This window comes from Ovis canadensis, chromosome 5 (assembly GCF_042477335.2).
Source record: "Ovis canadensis isolate MfBH-ARS-UI-01 breed Bighorn chromosome 5, ARS-UI_OviCan_v2, whole genome shotgun sequence".
NCBI lineage: Eukaryota > Metazoa > Chordata > Mammalia > Artiodactyla > Bovidae > Ovis > Ovis canadensis.
In genome coordinates, this window is record NC_091249.1 from 57,444,960 (window position 1) to 57,466,582 (window position 21,623).

The window sequence follows — 21,623 nt, forward strand, 5'->3', positions numbered from 1 at the left end:
CAATGGACATTTAGTTTACTTCCATATCTTGGCTATTGTGAACATGTTGCAGTGAACATTGGGATGCATATATCCTTTCAAATCATGGTTTTCTCTGGATATATGCCCAGGAGAGGGATTGCTGGATCATATGGTAACTCTATTGTTAGTTTTTTAAGGAACCACCATACTGTTTTCCATAGTGGCTGTACCAGTTTACATTCCCACCAGGAGTGTAAGAGGGTTTGTTTTCTCCACACCCTCTCCAACATTTATTGTTGGTAGACTTTTTGGTGATGGCCATTCTGAATGGTGTGAGGTGATACCTAAGTGTAGTTTTGGTTTGCATTTCTCTAATAATTAGCAATGTTGAGCACCTTTTCATGTGCCTCTTGGCCATCTGTATGTCTTATTTGGAGAAATGTCTATTTAGATTTTCTGTCCAACTTTTGATTTTTTATTATACTGAGCCACATGAGCCATTTGTAAATTTTGGAGAGTAATCCCTTGTTGGTCACTTTGTTTGCAAATATTTTCTCATGTTCTATGGGTTGTCTTTTTGTTTTGTTTATGGTTTCCTTTGCTGTGTAAAAACTTTTGAGTTTAATTAGATCCCATTTGTTTATTTTTGTTTTAATTTCCATTACTCTAGGAGATGGATCAAAAGAGATACTGCTTTGATTTATGCCAAAGAATGTTCTGCCTATGTTTTCCTCTAAGAGTTTTATAATATGCAGTCTTACTTTTAGGTCTTAAATCCATTTTGAGTTTATTTTGTGTATGGTGTTAGCAAGTGTTCTAATTTCATTTTTTTACATGAGGCTCTCCAGTTTTCCCAGCACCATTTGTTGAAGAGACTGTTTTTTCTCAATTGTATTGTCTTGCATCCTTTGTCATAGATTAATCGACATAGGTGCATGGGTTTATTTATGGACTTTCTATCCTCTTCCATTTATCTGTATTTCTGTTTTTGTGCCAGTAAACACTGTTTTCTTTACTATAGTTTTGTAGTATAGTCTGAAGTCAGGGAGCCTGATTTCTCTAGTTTTTTTTTTTTTTTAACTTTTAGTTTATTTATTTATTTTACTTTACAATATTGTATTGGTTTTGCCATACATTGACTTGAATCCACTGTGGGCGTACATGTGTTCCCCATCCTGAACCCCCCTCCCACCTCCCTCCCCATCCCATCCCTCTGGGCATACCAGTGCACCAGCCCTGGGCACCCTGTATCATGCATCAAACCTGGACTGGTGATTTGTTTCACATGTGATAATTTACATGTTTCAATGCCATTCTCCCAAATCATCCCACCCTCTCCCTCTCCCTCAGAGTGCAAAAGACTGTTCTATACATCTGTGTCTCTTTTGCTGTCTCACATACAGGGTTATCATTACCATCTTTCTAAATTCCATATATATGCATTAGTCTACTGTATTGGTGTTTTTCTTTTTGGCTTACTTCACTCTGTATAATCGGCTCCAGTTTCATCCATCTCATTAGAACTGATTCAAATTGCATTCTTTTTAATGGCTGAGTAATACTCCATTGTGTATATGTACCACAGCTTTCTCATCCATTCATCTGCTGATGGACATCTAGGTTGTTTCCATGTCCTGGCTATTATAAACAGTGCTGTGATGAACATTGGGGTACATGTGTCTCTTTCAATTCTGATTTCCTCTGTGTGTATGCCCAGCAGTGGGATTGCTGGGTCATAAGGCAGTTCCATTTCCAGTTTTTAAAGGAATCTCCACACTGTTCTCCATAGTGGCTGTACTAATTTGCATTCCCACCAACAGTGTAAGAGGGTTCCCTTTTCTCTACACCCTCTCCAGCATTTGTTGCTTGCAGACCTTTGGATCGCAGCCATTCTGACTGGTGTGAAATGGTACCTCATTGTGGTTTTGATTAGCATTTCTCTGATAATGAGTGATGTTGAGCATCTTTTCATGTGTTTTTTAGTTATCTGTATGTCTTCTTTGGAGAAATGTCTGTTTAGTTCTTTGGCCCACTTTTTGATTGGGTCTTTTATTTTTCTGGAATTGAGCTGCATAAGTTGCTTGTATATTTTTGAGATTAATTCTTTGTCCATTTCTTCATTTGCTTTTATTTTCTCCCATTCAGAAGGCTGTCTTTTCACCTTGCTTATAGTTTCCTTTGTTGTGCAGAAGCTTTTAATTTTTTTTTTAAATTTATTTTATTTTATTTTATTTTTTTTTAGTTTTTTATTTTTTAAATTTTAAAATCTTTAATTCTTACATGCATTCCCAAACATGAACCCCCCTCCCACCTCCCTCCCCATAACATCTTTCTGGGTCATCCCCATGCACCAGCATTAATTAGATCCCATTTGTTTATTTTTGCCTTTATTTCCAATATTCTGGGAGGTGGATCATAGAGGATCCTGCTGTGGTTTATGTTGGAGAGTGTTTTGCCTATGTTTTCCTCTAGGAGTTTAATAGTTTCTGGTCTTACATTTAAATCTTTAATCCGTTTTGAGTTTATTTTTGTGTGTAGTGTTAGAAAGTGTTCTAGTTTCATTCTTTTACAAGCGGTTGACCAGGTTTCCCAGCACCACTTGTTAGAGAGATTGTCTTTTTTCCATTGTATATTCTTGCCTCCTTTGTCAAAGATAAGGTGTCCATAGGTGTGTGGATTTATCTCTGGGCTTTCTATTTTGTTCCATTGATCTATATTTCTGTCTTTGTGCCAGTGCCATACTGTCTTGATGACTGTGGCTTTGTAGTAGAGACTGAAGTCAGGCAGGTCGATTCCTCCAGTTCCATTCTTCTTTCTCAGGACTGCTTTGGCTATTTGAGGTATTTTGTATTCCCATACAAATTGTGAAATTATTTGTTCTAGTTCTCTGAAAAATACCATTGGTGGCTTGATAGGGGTTGCATTGAATCTATAGATTGCTTTGGGTAGTATACTCGTTTTCACTATATTGATTCTTCTGATCCATGAACACGATATATTTCTCCATCTATTTGTGTCCTCTTTGATTTCTTTTATCAGTGTTTTATAGTTTTCTATATATAGGTCTTTTGTTTCTTTAGGTAGATATATTCCTAAGTATTTTATTCTTTTCATTGCAATGGTGAATGGAATTGTTTCCTTAATTTCTCTTTCTGTTTTCTCATTGTTAGTGTATAGGAATGCAAGGGATTTCTGTGTGTTGATTTTATATCCTGCAACTTCACTATATTCATTGATTAGCTCTAGCAACTTTCTGGTGGAGTCTTTAGGGTTTTCTATGTAGAGGATCATGTCATCTGAAAACAGTGAGAGTTTTACTTCTTCTTTTCCAATTTGGATTCCTTTTATTTCTCTTTCTGCTCTGATTGCTATGGCCAAAACTTCCAAAACTATGTTGAACAGTAGTGGTGAGAGTGGGCACCCTTGTCTTGTTCCTGACTTTAGGAGAAATGCTTTCAATTTTTCACCATTGAGGATAATGTTTGCTGAGGGTTTGTCATATATAGCTTTTATTATGTTGAGGTATGTTCCTTCTATTCCTGCTTTCTGGAGGGTTTTTATCATAAATGAATGTTGAATTTTGTCAAAGGCTTTCTCTGCATCTATTGAGATAATCATATGGTTTTTATTTTTCAATTTGTTAATGTGCTGGGACAAATTACTTTTCAATTTGTTAATGTGCTGGGACAAATCATATGGTTTTTATTTTTCAATTTGTTAATGTGGCTGGGATGGGGGAAGGGATAAGCCACAGCCTTCAGCTGGGGGAGACTATGCATGCCAAGCACCTGGTCACCTGAGCTGCTCAGACCTGGGACAGGTGCAAAACGCAGGCCCAATCAAGTCTGTGCCTTTGTGGAATACCCAGGAACCTGAACCTGAGTGGCTTAGACCTGGGAAGTGCATGCAAACCAGGGCCTGCATCAGACAGTTCCTGGCAGAGCAACCTAGAGTCTGAGCAGTGTAGACTGGGAAAGCACACACGCCGTGAGTGGGGGCAAACCCAGTGTGGCTGAATCACTGTGAGCACAAACCAGTGATATTTATTTGCAGTGTTCCTCCCTCCCCAAAGCACACTGAACAAGCGAGCCTAAAAAAAAAAAAAAGTGACCACCACTGCACCCCTTGTGTCAGGGCGGAAATAGACACTGAAGAGACCAGCAAACAGAAGAAGCTAAAATAAACACAGGGAACTGCTTTGGAAGTGACAGGTGCAATAGATTAAAACCCCATAGTTAGCACTGACTACATAGGAAGGGGCCTATAGACCTTGAGAAGTACAAGCCGGACCAAGGAACTATCTGAAAATGAACTGACCCCACACTGTCTGCAACAGCTCTAGAGAAAGTCTTAGATATATTTTTACTGTTATCATTTTTTAAATTTAAAAAAATTTAAATTTAATTTTATTTTTAAGTCCCCATTACTCCTTTAATTTTCATTTTTTATAACCTACTATTACCTTGCAAAAAAGAGAAAGATCCTATTTTTAAAGCAAACTTCATATATATATATATTTTATAATTTTTGTGACTTTTTTAAAATATTGTAATTTTGAGAATCTAACCTCTGCTCTAGATTTCTAATCTTTGATTTTTGGTATTTGTTATCAACTTTGTACCTTTACAAAAGACTCTGATGCTGGGAGGGATTGGGGGCATGAGGAGAAGGGGACGACAGAGGATGAGATGGCTGGATGGCATCACTGACTCGATGGACGTGAGCCTGAGTGAACTCCGGGACTTGGTGATGGACAAGGAGGCCTGGCATGCTGCGATTCATGGGGTCGTAAAGAGTCGGACATGACTGAGTGACTGAACTGAGCTGAACTTGTACTTTTAAGAACCCAAATCTTCAGTACCCATTTTTACTTGAGAGTGAGATCACTGGCCTGATTGCTCTCTCCCCCTTTTGACTCTCCTTTTTCTCCAACAGGTCGCCTCTATCTCCCCCCTCCCTCTTTTCTTCTCTACCCAACTCGGTGAATCTCTTTGTGTGTTCTGGGCTGTGGAGAACACTTAGGGAACTGATTACTAGCTGGATCTGTCTCTCTCCTTTTGATTCCCCCCTTTATCCTCCTGGCCACCTCTGTCTCCTTCCTCCCTCTTCTCTGTGTAACTTCGTGAACATTTCTGAGGGATCCAGACTGTGGAGAACACTTAGGAAAGTGATTACTGGCTAGCTTGCTCTCTCCCCTTTTGAATCCCCCTCTTCTCCTCCTGGTCACCTCTATCTCCCTCCTCCCTCTTCTCTTCTCCATGTAACTCTGTGTACCTCTCTGGGTGTCCCTCACTGTGGAGAAACTTTTCATCATTAACCTAGATGTTTTATCATTGGTGCTGTAGTTTTTTTTTTTTCTTTCTCAGGATTGCTTTGCCTATTCAGAGTCTTTGGTGTTTCCATGCAAATTTTAAGATTTTTCTCACTAGTTTTGTGAAAAATGCCTTTGGTAATTTGGTAGAGATTGCATTGAATCTGTAGATTGCCTTGGGTAATATAGTCATTTTGACAATATTGAGTCTTCCAATCCAAGAGCATGTATATTTTCCCATCTGTGTTATCTTTCTTTCATCAGTGTCTTATAGTTTTCAGAGTTCAGGTCAGTATCTCCTTAGGTAGGTTTATTCCTAGATATTTTATTCTTTTTGATGTGATGGTCAGTGGAATTGTTTTTTAAATTTCTCTTTCTGATCTTTTGTTATTAGTGTATAGAAATGGAACAGATTTCTGTGTGTTAATTTTGTATCTTGCAACTTTACCAAATGAGCTCTCAGTTTTCTGGTAGGATCTTTCTGTGTATGGTATCATATTATTTGCAGACAATTTTAGTTCTTTTCCAATTTGGATTCCTTTTATTTCTTTTTTTTCTATGATTGGCATGACTAGGACTTCCAAAACTATGTTGAATAAAAGTGGTGAGAGGGGACATCCTTGTCTTGTCCCTAATCTTAGAGAAAATGTTTTCAGCTTTTCACCATTAAGTATTATGTTAGCTGTGGGTTGTCATATATGGCCTTTATTATGAGGTAGGTTTACTCTATGCCAACTTTCTGGAGAGTTTATCATAAATGGGTGTTGAATTTTGTACAAAGCTTTTCCTGCATTTATTGAGACAATCAATTGGTTTTTATTCTTCAGCTTGTTAATGTGTATACCACTGAGTGATTTGCAGATACTGAAAAATCCTTGCATCCCTGAGATAAATCCCACTTGCTTATGGTGTATGGTCCTTTTAATGTATTGTTGGATTTGGTTTACAAGTTTTTGTTGAGGATTTTACCATCTGTGTCTATCGGTGGTATTGGGCTGTACTTTTCTTTGTGATGTCTGATTTTGGTATCAGGGTGGTGATAGCCACACAGAATGAGTTTGGGAGTGTTCCTTACTCTGTAAATTTTTAGAAGAGTTTTAAAAGGATAGTACTAGCACAAAAACAGAAATATGGATCAATGGAACAAAATAGAAAGCCCAGAGATAAATCCACACACCTATGGACACCTTATCTTCGACAAAGGAGGCAAGAATATACAAGGAGTAAAGACAATCTCTTTAACAAGTGGTGCTGGGAAAACTGGTCAACCACTTGTAAAAGAATGAAACTAGATCACTTTCTAACACCACACACAAAAATAAACTCAAAATGGATTAAAGATCTAAACGTAAGACCAGAAACTATAAAACTTCTAGAAGAGAACATAGGCAAAACACTCTCAGACATAAATCACAGCAGGATCCTCTATGATCCACCTCCCAGAATACTGGAAATAAAAGCAAAAATAAACAAATGGGATCTAATTAAAATTAAAAGCTTCGGCACAACAAAGGAAACTATAAGCAAGGTGAAAAGACAGCCTTCTGAATGGGAGAAAATAAAAGCAAATGAAGAAATGGACAAAGAATTAATCTCAAAAATATACAAGCAACTTATGCAGCTCAATTCCAGAAAAATAAAAGACCCAATCAAAAAGTGGGCCAAAGAACTAAACAGACATTTCTCCAAAGAAGACATACAGATAACTAAAAAACACATGAAAAGATGCTCAACATCACTCATTATCAGAGAAATGCTAATCAAAACCACAATGAGGTACCATTTCACACCAGTCAGAATGGCTGCGATCCAAAGGTCTGCAAGCAACAAATGCTGGAGAGGGTGTAGAGAAAAGGGAACCCTCTTACACTGTTGGTGGGAATGCAAATTAGTACAGCCACTATGGAGAACAGTGTGGAGGTTCCTTAAAGAATTGCAAATAGAACTGCCATATGACCCAGCAATCCCACTGCTGGGCGTGCACACCGAGGAAACCAGAATTGAAAGAGACACATGTACCCCAATGTTCATCGCAGCACTGTTTATAATAGCCAGGACATGGAAACAACCTAGATGTCCATCAGCAGATGAATGGATGAGAAAGCTGTGGTACATATACACAATGGAGTATTACTCAGCCATTAAGAAGAATACATTTGAATCAGTTCTAATGAGATGGATGAAACTGGAGCCGATTATACAGAGTGAAGTAAGCCAGAAAGAAAAATACCAATACAGTATACTAACACATATATATGGAATTTAGAAAAATGGTAATGATAACCCTGTATGTGAGACAGCAAAAGAGACACAGATGTGTAGAACGGACTTTTGCACTCTGAGGGAGAGGGAGAGGGTGGGATGATTTAGGAGAACGGCACTGAAACATGTATGCTATCATGTAAGAAACGAATCGCCAGTCTATGTTTGATGCAGGATACACGATGCTTGGGGCTGGTGCACAGGGATGATCCAGAGAGATGATATGGGGTGGGAGGGGGTTCAGGATTGGGAACTCATGTACACCTGTGGCAAATTCATGTCTATGTATGGCAAAACCAATACAGTATAGTAAAGTAAAATAAAGTAAAAATAAAAATAAAAAAAATAAAAAAAGGATAGATGTTAACCCTTCTCCAAATGTTTAATAGAATTTGGCTGTGAAGTCATCTGGTTGTGGACTTTTGTTTGTTGGGAGTTCTTAAACCACTGTTTCAGTTTCAGTATTTGTGACTGGCCTGTTCATATTTTCTGTTTCTTCCTGGCTCAGTCTTGGGAGATTGTACCTATCTAAGAACTTGTACATTTCTTCTTGGTTGTTCATTTTATTGGTATATAGTTGCTTGTTGTAGTCTCTTATAATCCTTTGTATTTCTGTGATGTCCATTATAACTTCTTCCTTTTCATTTCTAATTTTATTGATTTGAGCCCTCTTCCTTCTATTGTTGATGAATCTGATTATACATTTGTTTCTTTTCAAAGAACTAGCTTCTAGTTCCATCGATTTTTTTCTGTTGTTCTCTTTGTCTCTATTTCATTTATTTCTGTCCTGCTCTTTGATTTCTTTCCTTCTACTAACTTTGGGTTTTGTTTGTTCTTTTTCTAGTTGCTTTAGGTGTAAGGTTACATTGTTTATTTGAGATTTTTCTCATTTCCTGAGGTAAGATTGTTTTGCTATAAACTTTCCTCTTAGAATGTGTTTTGCTGTGTCCCATAGGTTTTAGATCATCGTATTTCTGTTTTCATTTGTCTCTAGGTATTTCTTGATTTTCTCTTTGATTTCTTCAGTGACCCATTGTTAGTTAAATAGCATATTATTTAGCCTCATGTGTTTGTGCTTTTTACAGTTGCTTTCTTGTAGTTGAATTCTTTTTAAAAATTTATTTACTTAGTTGGATGTGTTGGGTCTTAGTTGTGGCATGCCAAATCTTCACTGTATCATACGAGATCTTTCGTTGTGACATATGGACTCTTTAGTTGTGGCACATGGGCTTAGTTGCTCTTGGAATGTGGAATCTTAGTTCCTGGACCAAGGATCAAACCTGTGTCCCCTGTATTGCAAGGCAGATTCTTAACCTCTGGACCACCAGGGAAGTCCCTCTTGCAGTTGATTTCTAATCTCATGGCATTGTGTTAATAAAAGATGCTTGATATGATTTTGGTTTTCTTGAATTTACTGAGGTTCACTTTGTGGCCCAGCATGTCATCAATCCTGGAGAATGTTCCATGTGCACTTGAAAAGAATGTATATTCTTCTGCTTTTGGATGGAATGCTGTATAAATATCAATTAATTGATATTTAATTATATCATTATATTATACTTACATACATATTTTATATATAATATACAGTATATTATACATAATACTGATATTATACTTATATCAATTAATTGATCTGATCTAATATGCCATTTAAGGCCTGTGTTTCCTTATTTTCTGTCTGGGTAATCTGTCTATTGAATGAAAGTGGGGTGTTAAACTTCCCCATTATTGTGTTACTGTCAGTTTCTCCCTTAATGGAGGTTAGTATTTGCCTCATATGTTGAGGTGCTCCTATATTGGGTACATATATATTTATAACTGTTACATCTGTTTTCTTGGATTGATCACTTGATCATTATGTAGTGTCCTTCTTTGTCTTTTATAACAGTCCTTTGAAGTCTATTCTGTCTGATATGAGTATCACTACTCCAGTTTTGTTTTGATTTCCATTTGCATGGAATACCCCTTTCATCTCCTCGCTTTCAATCTGTATGTGTCCCTCGGTCTAAACTGAGTCTCTTGTAAACAGCATATATATGAGTCTTGTTTTTGTATTCATCCAGCCAGTCCAAGTCTTTTGGTTGGAGCATTTAACCCATTTATGTTTAAGGTTGTTATCAATATGTATGTACGTTAATGCATTGGAGAAAGAAATGGCAACCCACTCCAGTGTTCTTGCCTGGAGAATCCCAGGGATGGGGGAGCCTGGTGGGCTGCCGTCTATGGGGTTGCACAGAGTCAGACACGACTGAAGCTACTTTAGCAGCAGCAGCAGCAGCATGTACATCAAGGCTGTATATTGTCACCCTGCTTGTTTAACTTATATGCAGAGTACATCATGAGAAACGCTGGACTGGAAGAAACACAAGCTGGAATCAGGATTGCCGGGAGAAATATCAATAACCTCAGATATGCAGATGACACCACCCTTATGGCAGAAAGTGAAGAAGAACCAAAAAGCCTCTTGATGAAAGTGAAAGAGGAGAGTGAAAAAGTTGGCTTAAAGCTCAACATTCAGAAAACTAAGATCATGGCATCCGGTCCCATCACTTCATGGGAAATAGATGGGGATACAGTGTCAGACTATTTTTCTGGGCTCCAAAATCACTGCAGATGGTGATTGCAGCCATGAAATTAAAAGACACTTACTCTTTGGAAGAAAAGTTATGACCAACCTAGATAGCATATTCAAAAGCAAAGACATTACTTTGCTAACTAAGGTCCGTCTAGTCAAGGCTATGGCTTTTCCTGTGGTCATGTATGGATGTGAGAGTTGGACTGTGAAGAAGGCTGAGCGCTGAAGAATTGAAGCTTTTGAACTGTGGTGTTGGAGAAGACTCTTGAGAGTCCCTTGGATTGCAAGGAGATCCAACCAATCCATTCTGAAGGAGATCAGCCCTGGGATTTCTTTGGAAGGAATGATGCTAAAGCTGAAACTGCCGTACTTTGGCCACCTCATGCGAAGAGTTGACTCATTGGAAAGGACTCTGATGCTGGGAGGGATTGGGGGCAGGAGGAGAAGGGGGCGACAGAGATGAGATGGCGACAGAGATAAGATGGCTGGATGGCATCATTGACTCGATGGACATGAGTCTGAGTGAACTCTGGGAGTTGGTGATGGACAGGGAGGGCTGGTGTGCTGCAATTCATGGGGTTGCAAAGAGTCGGACATGACTGAGCGACTGAACTGAACTGATGTTCTTATTCCCATTTTGTTAATTGTTTTGGATTTGTTTCTGTAGGTCTTTTTCCTTCCCTTCTTTTGTTCTTCTCTTGTGATTTCACGACAAATCTGAATGAAAATCTTGCTGGGTAGTAGAGTATTCTATGTTGTAGGCTTTCTTTTTCATCACTTTAAATGTATTGTGCTACTATCTTCTAGCCTGCAGTTTCTGCAGAGAAATCACCTGATAACCTTATGGGGATTCCCCTGTATGTTATTAGTTGCTTTTCTCTTGCTGCTTTTAATATTTTTTCTTTGTCTTATTTTTTGTCAACTTGATTACTGTGTGTCTCAGCATACATAGGAGACCCTGTGTGTGCCCTCGAAGAGTGGAGTTTCTGGCCTTCAAAGCCAGATTCTCTGGGGGCTTCTCTTCCTGTTGCCAGACTCTGAAGCTGGGGAGCCTGGCATGGGGCTTGGAACTTTCACTCCTGTGGGAGAACTTCTGTGATGTATGCTAAGTCGCTTCAGTTGTGTCCGACTCTGTGCAACCCTATGGACAGCAGCCCACCAGGCTCCTCCATCCACAGGATTCTCTAGGCATGAATACAGGAGTGGGTTGCCATTTCCTTCTCCATCTGTGATACAATTGTTTTCCAATTTGTGGGTTGCCCACTTGGTAGGTATAGGAGTTGATATTACTGTGATTGTGCCTCTCCTACTGTCTTGTTGTGGCTTCTTCTTTGTCTTTGGATGTAGGGTATTTTTTGGGTAGGTTCCTGTACTTTTTTGTTGCTTGTTCAGCAGTTAGTTGTGATTTTGATGTTTTTGTTTTTTTAAAAAAAGGTGTGGTCATGTACTTCTGCTCCACCATCTGGTAAATCCTTCCCAAAATGTGCATCTTAATTCTCACTAGGAAATTATTTTTTCAATAGGCTTCACCAGAAAAAAATCACTATAGTGCCAATAGGCTCAAGGGAAAATTGTTACTTCTCTGAAAATTCAAGTGAAAAGAATATGGTAGAGCTGGGCAGAAAATTGTCAGCGATTGTCTTGACCACAGAAAATTTGTCTGTGTCAATCAGCTCTTGGAGTCTGTGCCCTAAGTGAGAACTATAAAATGAGGCCACTGGAATGGATGCACTACTTCAGAAGAACTATACATAAAAGATCTTCAGTTCAGTTCAGTCACTCAGTTGTGTCTGACTCTGCAAAGTCAAAGATCTTAATGACCACAATGGTGTGATCACTCACCTAGATACAGATATCTTGGAGTGCCAAGTCAAGTGGCCTTTAGGAAGCATCACTACCAACAAAGCTAGTGGAGGTGATGGAATTCCAATTGAGCTATTTGAAATCCTAAAAGATGACACTGTTAAACTGCTGCACTCATTATGCCAGCAAATTTGGAAAATGCAGCAGTGGGCACAGTACTGGAAAAGGTCCAGTTTTCATTCCAGTCTCAAAGAAGGGCAATGCCATAGCATGTTCAAACTACCACACAATTGGATTGATTTCAAATGCTAGCAAGATAATGCTCAAAATTCTCCAAGCCAGGCTTCAACAGTACGTGAGGTAAGAACATCAGGATGTTCAAGCAAGATTTTGAAAAGGCAGAGGAACCAGAGGTCAAATTGCCAATGTCTGTTGGATCATAGAAAAAGCAAGAGAGTTCCGGAAAAACATCAACTTCTGCTTCATTGACTACACTAAAGCCTTTGACTGTGTGGATCACAACACTATGGAAAATTCTTCAAGAGACGGGAATACCAGACCACCTTACCCACCTCCTGAGAAACCTGTATGCAGGTCAAGAAACAGCAGTTAGAACCAGACATGGAACAATGAACTGGTTCCAAATTGGGAAAGGAGTATGGCAAGGCTGTATATTGTTACTCTGCCTATTTAATTTATATGCAGATTACATTATGTGAAATGCTGGGCTGGATGAAGCACAAGGTGGAGTCAAGGCTGCTGGGAGAAATATCAATAACCTCAGAAATGCAGATGACACCACCCTTATGGCAGAAAGTGAGGAGGAAGTGAGGAGCCTCTTGATGAAAGTGAAAGAGGAGAGTGAAAAAGCTGGCTTAAAACGCAACATTCAAAAGACTAAGATCATGGCATCCAGTCCCATTTCTTCATGGCAAATAGATGGGAAGACAATGGAAATAGTGATAAACTTTATTTTCTTGGGCTCCAAAATCACAGCAGATTGTGAACACAGCCATGAAATTAAAAGACACTTGCTCCTTGGAAGAAAAGCTATGACAAACATAGAGTATTAAAAAAGCAGAGATATTACTTTATGAACAAAGTTCCATCTAGTCAAAGCCATGGTTTTCCCAGTAGTCATGTATGGATGTGAGAGTTGAACCATAAAGAAGGCTGAGCACTGAAGAATTGATGCTTTTGAACTGTTGTGTTGAAGACTCTTGAGAGTCCCTTGAACTGCAAAGAGATCAAACCAAATCCTAAAGGAAATCAATCCTGAATATTCATTGGAGGGATTGATGCTGAGGCTGAAACTCTCCAAAACTTTGACCACCTGATGCAAAGAGCCAACCCATTGGAAGAGACCCTGACCCTGGGAAAGACTGAAGGCAGGAGGAGAAGGGGACAACAGAGGATGAGATAGTTGGATGGGATCACTGACTCAATGGACATGAGTTTGAAGAAACTTCAGGAGATAATGAAGGACAGGGAAGCCTGGAGTGCTGCAGTCCACGGGGTCGCAAAGAGTCGGACATGACTGAGTGACTGAACAGCATTTACTCTTTTAAGAATAAACTATTTGGGGATGCCCCTGGCAATTCATTGGTTAAAACTTCACCTTCCAATGAAAGGGGTGTGGGTTCAATCCCTGGAAGGGGAGCTAAGATCCCATAGGCCTGGCAGCCAAAGAACCAAACCTAAAATAGAAGCAATATTGTAACAGATTCAATAAAGATTAAAAATAGTCCATATCAAAAAAAAACTTTTAAAAAAGAATTAACTCTTTGTAGCTTTTGCCACTTAAAAAATCAAATTTTAATCACACAAATAATCTGTATCTTATTCTTCATCACCTTTTTTTTTTCAATCAAAAAGGAAAATTACAAGTAAGTCTTAAGTTCCCTTTGAATACTACCCTATTCCTTAACATATCAACCCAAACCTTAGCAGCTTAAAACACACCATTTATCCTTGGGGTTGACCTAGTGATCAGATGGCTGGGTGGCTGGGGTCTATTTGTCCTGAATGGTCTGGACTGGAATGACTCCTTTTCCCCACTTATCCTTCCATTAGGGTATTCTGGAAATGCTCTTATTATGAGTCCAAGAAAGGAAATGGAAACATTTAAGTGATTTTTGAAGACTGTACTTGTGTCCCATTTGCTACTGTCCTGCTGGCTACAGGAAGTTCCATGGTTAGCTCTAGAGTCAGTGTGAGGCCCCTGCTCTCTGCCCCCTAGTATAAAAATGAGACAGGAACAGGACACCTGCAACAGACACTACCATTCAAAGGGAAAGAACAGGAGGGGGCACATTGAATTGTTGTTCATAGCACTTTTAAAATCAAGGTGGAAAAATAGTGCCAGCTTCCCCTATTTTTGGCAGGACTTCATTCCAGGACCTGCTACTTCAGAGATGGCGCGTATGTGTATGTGTGTGTATTTGGCCATGGCACAGCTTGTGGGATCTTGGTTTTCTGGTCAGGGATTGAACTCAGGCCCACCACAGTGAAAGGCACCAAGTCCTAACCACTGGACTGCACCGGAGTTCCTGGATGGTGAACGTCCTTTGATTGGCGCTTAATTCTGCTTATTGGGAGTGGCTTTCTAGTTCATTGTATTCCAAGGCCCTTGACATTACCCTCTGAGACATCTTTAATTTTCTGTTACCTTCCTTTGATCATACCTGAGGAGAAAATATGCCCTTTAAACAATTTCCCAAATCTTTTCCTGCCCAGAGGTCTGTTTACATCTTGAACAATTTTAACCCAGTCTGGAAACACTTATACAATATTCTCAAAAAACTTTATGGGCTTTCTTTGTGTCTGATTCTATCCAACTCTATTTTCTAAAAGCCACACCCATTATTTTAAAAGAGCTTCATCTTTTCTATGCTTAACCGCTGTTACTCTGGGTCTGCCAGGCAATGTTCTTGATTCCTGGTTCTCTGTGTCCAGCAGACATGGCCTGTAGTGTAACATCTTAAGCTTTTGTTTATTTAGAGTTTTTTATTGCCCTATTAGCCAAAGCAAGTCATATCGTTAAGCCCAGAGTCAGTATGAGCAGGCACTACAAAAAGGCATAGATTCAGGGAAGTATGAAAAAATGGAGGCACTGGTACAATCCATATACCATAAAAAGTAATAAAAAAAAGTTTAATGTGATTTCTCTGTATGTGTGTGGATGTGAATGTAAATATCATACTGTATGATATGATTCTGCATTTTGTTATTTTTATTCAGTAATATCTTTTTTGTGTGATTCTTTTTAACTCCTATAAGAATTTCATTATATGAATATATAGTACATTTTATTGAGCCATTTCTATGATGAATGAACATTTAGGTTATCTCCAATTTTTCCACTATGACTGTATTTCATAAAGTCTGAGATGTACCACTTTTTCTCATTTTAACATCTCTGAAATTCGTGAGTTACAATTATTTTAGTGTTATTTTTCTATTGGCATACAAAATAATGATGAATCTTATAATCAGTGTTGTAGATTTGATGAAATGTGGCATAACCATTGATGAACATTTTATTGGATTGATCTCCACATCAGTTGTAACAATTATGTTTTGCCAACCTGGTAGAGTGAAATGGTATCTCACTGCAGTATTTTCCTGATTACTAGTTAGGGTCAATATCACTTTGTGTTTATTGCCCATTTATGTTTCCTTATTGCACGTTGCTCGTTTAAACCTGTTTCCTATTTTTTTAATAGGGTTGTTTTTATCTTATTTATAGAAATTCTTTGTCATTGTAGATTTTAATCTTTCATTAGTGCATTGCAAGTGTCTTCTTCCATTCTGAAGCATTTTTTTTCACTTTGTTTATAGTGTTCTTTGTTGTATAGATACTTTAAATTTTAACAGAATTGAATTTTAAAAATCAGTCTTTTTAAAAATAGTTTTGAATTTTTATATTTTGCTCACAAAATCCTTTAATACTACTATTGTTACTACCTGTAGTGCGAGCATGCTAAGTCACTTCAGTTGTGTTTGATTCTTTGAGACCCCATGGACTGTAGCACACCAGCCTCCTCTGTCCATGGGGATTCTCCAGGCAAGAATACTGCAGTGGGTTGCCATGCCCTCTGCCAAGGGAGCTTCTCGACCCAAGGATCAAACCCATGTCTCTTATGTCTCCTGTATCGACAGGCGAGTTCTTTACCACTAGCGTACCTGGAAAGACACTACCTGTAGTAACAGGTACTAATTCTTGAACAGCTACTGTGTGTTAGGCATGGTTTAAATGCGTTCCATGTGTGTGTATATATACATATGTATATATATTGAACATTAACTCATTCAATTATCACAATAACCCTATTGGATCAGTTCAGTTCAGTTGCGTCTGACTCTTTGCTACCCCATGGACTGCAGTTCGCCAGGCTTCCCGGTCCATCACCAACTCCTAGAGCTTGCTCAAGCTCATGTCCACCGAGTCGGTGATTCCATCCAACCATCTCACCTGCTTCTCTTTCTGCCTTTAGTCTTTCCCAGCATCAGGGTCTTTTCCAATGAGTCAGTTCTTCACATTAGGTGGCCAAAGTATTGGAGTTTCAGCATCAGTCTTTCCAATGAATATTCAGGACTGATTTCCTTTAGGATTGACTGATTTGATCTCCTTGCAGTCCAAGGGACTCTCAAGAGTCTTCTCCAACACCACAGTTCAAAAGCATCAGTTCTTCAGTGTTCAGCTTTCTTTATCGTTCAACTCTCCCTATTGGATAGTTATTGTTAATTCCACTCTACACCAAGAAAACTGGAATCAGCCTGTGGTAGGTTGCATAATGCTCCTTCCTTCTCACAGAGATAAATAAGCAAGTCCTAATCCATGCAAACTGTGAACATTACCTTACATGAAAAAGGAGAAATATTACTTTACATGGCAAACAATAAGATTAAATTAGGATTTTGAGGAGGAGAGGCTGTCCAGGATTATCTGGGTATGCCCTAAATAAAATCACAAGTGTCCTTATAAGAGAGAGGCAGAGTGAGATGTTACAACACAGAAGAGAAGGCAGTGGGGCCACGAAGGCAGAGATTGGAGTGATGGCAGCCACAAGCCAAGGAATGCCAATAGTCACCAGAAATCATGAAGGGAAGGGAGAGGGAATATAATTTTATGTTATTGTTGATATGGTTTCTCTCTGTAATGATTACCCATCTATCCATTTCTTTATTGGGTTATCTTTTTCCTGGGAGTACTTATATAGGCTAGATGCTTTGTTAGGTGTGGTAAATGTACTTTTCAGTATGTAACATGACTTTTCATGTTGTTGATCTTGTTTTTGTTGTTGTTCAGTCAGTAAGTCATTTCTGACTCTTTGCAACCCCATGAAATGCAGCATACCAGTTTTCCCTATCCTTCACTTTCTCCTAGAATTTGCTTAAGCTCATGTTCATAGAGTCAGTGAGCCCATCCAACCATATCATCCTCAGTCATCCCTTTCTCCTTCTGCCTTTTTTCTTTCCCAGCATCAGGGTTTTCCCCAATGAGTTGGCCTTTCACATCAGGTGGCGAAAGTATTTGATCTTCAGCATCAGTCCTTCCAATGAATATTCAGGACTGATTTCCTTTAGGATTGACTGGTTTGATCTCCTTGTTGTCCAAGAGTCTTCTCCAGCATCACAGTTCAAAAGCATCAATTCTTTGGTGCTAAGCCTTCTTTATGGTCCAACTCTCACATCCATACACGACTGCTGGAAAAAACATAGATTTGACTATACAGATTTTTGTTGGCAAACTGATTTCTCTGCTTTTCAATATGTGGCCTATATTTGTCATAGCTTTTCTTCCAAGAAGCAAGCATCTTTTAATTTTATGGCTACAGTTATCCTCTTCAGTGATTTTGGAGATCAAGAAAATAAAATCTGCCACTTTTCCCATTTATTCCCCATCTATTTGCCACAAAATGATGGGACTGGATGCCATGATATTAGTTTTTTGAATGTCGAGTTTTAAGCCAGCTTTTTCACTTTCCTCTTTTACCTTTATCAAGAGGCACTTTACTTTCTCTTCGATTTCTGCCATTAGAGTGGTATCATCTGCATGTCTGAAGTTGTTGATATTTTTCATGACAGTTTTGATTTCAACTTGTGATTCATCCAGCCCAGCATTTCTCATGATGTACTTCCCTGGTGGCTCAGACGGTTAAGCGTCTGTCTACAATGTGGGAGACCCAGGTTCAATCCCTGGGTTGGGAAGATCCCCTGGAGAAGGAAATGGCAATCCACTCCAGTACTATTGCCTGGAAAATCCCATGGACAGAGGAGCCTGGTAGGCTACAGCCCATGGGGTCGCAAACAGTCGGACACGACTGAGTGACTTTACCTTACCTTACTCTGCATATAAGTTAATAAGCAGGGTGACAGTATATAGCCTTGACATACACCTTTCCCAATTTGCAACCAGTCTGTTGTTCTATGTCTGGTTCTAACTGTTATTTCTTGACCTACATACAGTTTTCTCAGGAGGCAGGTAAGGTGGTTTGATATTCCGATCTCTTTAAGCATTTTCCAGTTTGTTGTGATCCACACAGTAGCTCAGTTGGTAAAGAATCTGCCTGCAATGCAGGAGACCCCAGCTTGATTCCTGGGTCAGGAAGATCCGCTGGAGAAGTGATAGGCTACCGCCTCTAGTATTCTTAGGCTTCCCTTGTGGCTCAATTGGTAAAGAATCCACCTGCAATGCAGGAGACCTGGGTTCAATCCCTGGGTTGGGAAGATACCTGGAGAAGGAAATGGCTACCCAATTCAGTATTTTGACCTGGAGAATTCCATGGACTGTATAGTCCATGAGGTGGCAAAGAGCCAGACACAACTGACTGACTTTCACACAGTCAAAGGCTTTAGCATAGTCAGTGAGGCAGAAGTAGATTTTTTAAAAAAAATTCTCTTGCTTTTTCTATGATCCAATGGATGCTGGGAATTTGATCTCTGGGTCTTCTGCCTTTTCTTTTTAAAAAAAATGTATTGTTTTTATAGGGAGGATAATTACTTTACAATATTGTGTTTATTTTTGTCATACATCAGTATGAATCAGCCATAGGTATACATGTGTCCCCTCCCTCCTGAACACCCTTCCCACATCCCTCCCCACCATATCCCTCCAGGTTGTCACAGAGCACTGGCTTCTGGTACCCTGTGCCATACATCAAACTCGCACTGGTTATCTGTTTTACATATGGTAACGTATATGTTTCAATGCTATTCTCTCAAATCATCCTGTCCTCTCCTTCTCCTGCTGAGTCCAAAATCTGTTGTTTATATCTGTGTCTCCTTTGCTGCCCTGCCCTGCATGTAGGATCATCATTACCATTTATCTAGATTCCACATATAAGAATATATACGGTATTTGTCTTTCTTTTTCTGACTTACTTCACTCTGTATAATAGGCTCTAGATTTATCCACCTCATTAGAACTGAGTCAAATGCTTTCCTTTTTAGAGATGAGTAATATACTCTGTTGTATATATGTACCCTCTTCCAACAACACAAGAGAAGACTCTGCACATGGACATAACCAGGTAGTCAATACCGAAATCAGATTGATTACATTGTTTGCAGCCAAAGATGGAGAAGCTCTATACAGTCAGCAAAAACAAGACTGGGATCTGACTGTGGCTCAGATCATGAACTCCTTATTACCAAATTCAGACTTAAAATGAAGAAAGTAGGGAAAGCCACTAGATCATTCAGGTATGACCTAAATCAAATCCCTTATGATTATACAGTGGAAGTGACAAATAGATTCAAGGGATTAGATTTGATAGACGGAGTGCCTGAAGAACTATGGATGGAGATACATGACATTGTACAAGAGGCAATGATCAAGACCATCCCCAAGAAGAAGAAATGCAAAAAGGCAAAATGGTTGTCTGAGGAAGCCTTACAAATAGCTGAGAAAAGAAGAGAAGCTAAAGGCAAAGGAGAAAAGCAAAGATATACTCATTTGAATTCAGAGTTCCAAAGAATAGCAAGGAGAGATAAGAAAGACTTCCTCAGTGATTAATGCAAAGAAATAAAGGAAAATAATAGAATGGGAAAGACTAGAGATCTCTCCAAGAAAATAAGAGACACCAAGGGAACATTTCATGCAAAGATGGGCTCGATAAAGGACAGAAATGGTATGGACCTAACAGAAGCAGAAGATATTAAGAAGAGGTGGCAAGAATACACAGAAGAACTATACAAAAAAGATCTTCATGACCCAGATAAACACGATGGTGTGATCACTCACCTAGAGCCAGACATCCTGGAATGTGAAGTCAAGTGGGTCTTAGGAAGCATCACTACGAACAAAGCTAGTGGAGGTGATGGAATTCCAATTGAGCTATTTCAGGTCCTAAAAGATGATGCTGTGCAAATGTCGCACTCAGTATGCCATCAAATTTGAAAACTCAGCAGTGGCCATAGGACTGGAAAAGGTCAGTTTTCATTCCAAGCCCAAAGAAAGGCAATGCCAAAGAATGTTCAAACTACCACACTATTGCACTCATCTCACATGCTACCAAAGTAATGCTCAAAATTCTCCAAGCCAGGCTTCAATAGCACTTGAACTGTGAACTTCCAGATGTTCAAACTGGATTTAGAAAAGGTAGAGGAACCAGAGACCAAATTGCCAACATCCACTGGATCATTGAAAAAGCAAGAGAGTTCCAGGAAAACATCTACTTCTGCTTTATTGACTATACCAAAGCCTTTGACTGTGTGGATCACAACAAACTGTGGAAGATTCTTAAAGAGATGGGAATACCAGACCATCTGACCTGCCTCCTCAGAAATCTGTATGCAGGACAGGAAGCAACAGTTAGAACTGGACATAGAACAATGAACTGGTTCCAAATTGGGAAAGGAGTTCGTCAAGACTGTATATGGTCACCTTGCTTATTTAACTTATATGCAAAGTACATCATGCAAAATGCTGGGCTGGATGAAGCACAGGCTGGAATCAAGATTGTCGAGATACATCAATAACCTCAGATATGCAGATGACACCACCCTTAAGGCAGAAAGCAAAAAGGAACTAGAGTCTCTTGATGAAAGTGAAAGAGGAGAGTGAAAAAGCTGGCTTAAAACTCAACATTCAGAAAAGAATCATGGCATCTGGTCCCATCACTTCATGGGAAATAGATGGGGAAACAATGGAAACAGTGGCAGACTTTATTTTCTTGGGCTCCAAAATCACTGCAGATGGTGATTGCAGCCATGAAATTAAAAGACTCTTGCTCCTTGGAAGAAAAGCTATGACCAACCTAGACAGCATATTAAAAACCAGAGACTTGACTTTGCCAAGAAATGTCTGTCTAGTCAAAGCTATGGTTTTTCTAGTAGTCATGTATGGATGTGAGAGTCAGACTATAAAGAAAGCTGAGCACAGAAGAATTGATGCATTTGAACTGTGGTGTTGGAGAAGACTCTTGAGAGTCCCTTGAACTGCAAGGAGATCCAACCAGTCCATTCTAAAGGAGATCAGTCCTGGGTGTTCTTTGGAAGGACTGATTTTGAAGCTGAAACCCCAATACTTTGGCCACTTGATGCGAACAGCTGACTCATTTGAAAAGACCCTGATGCTGGGAAAGATTGAGGGCAGGAGGAGAAGGGGACAAAAGATGATGAGATGGTTGGATGGCATCACTGACTCAATGGACATGGGTTGGGGTGGACTCCGGAGTTGGTGATGGTCAGGGAGGTCTGGCA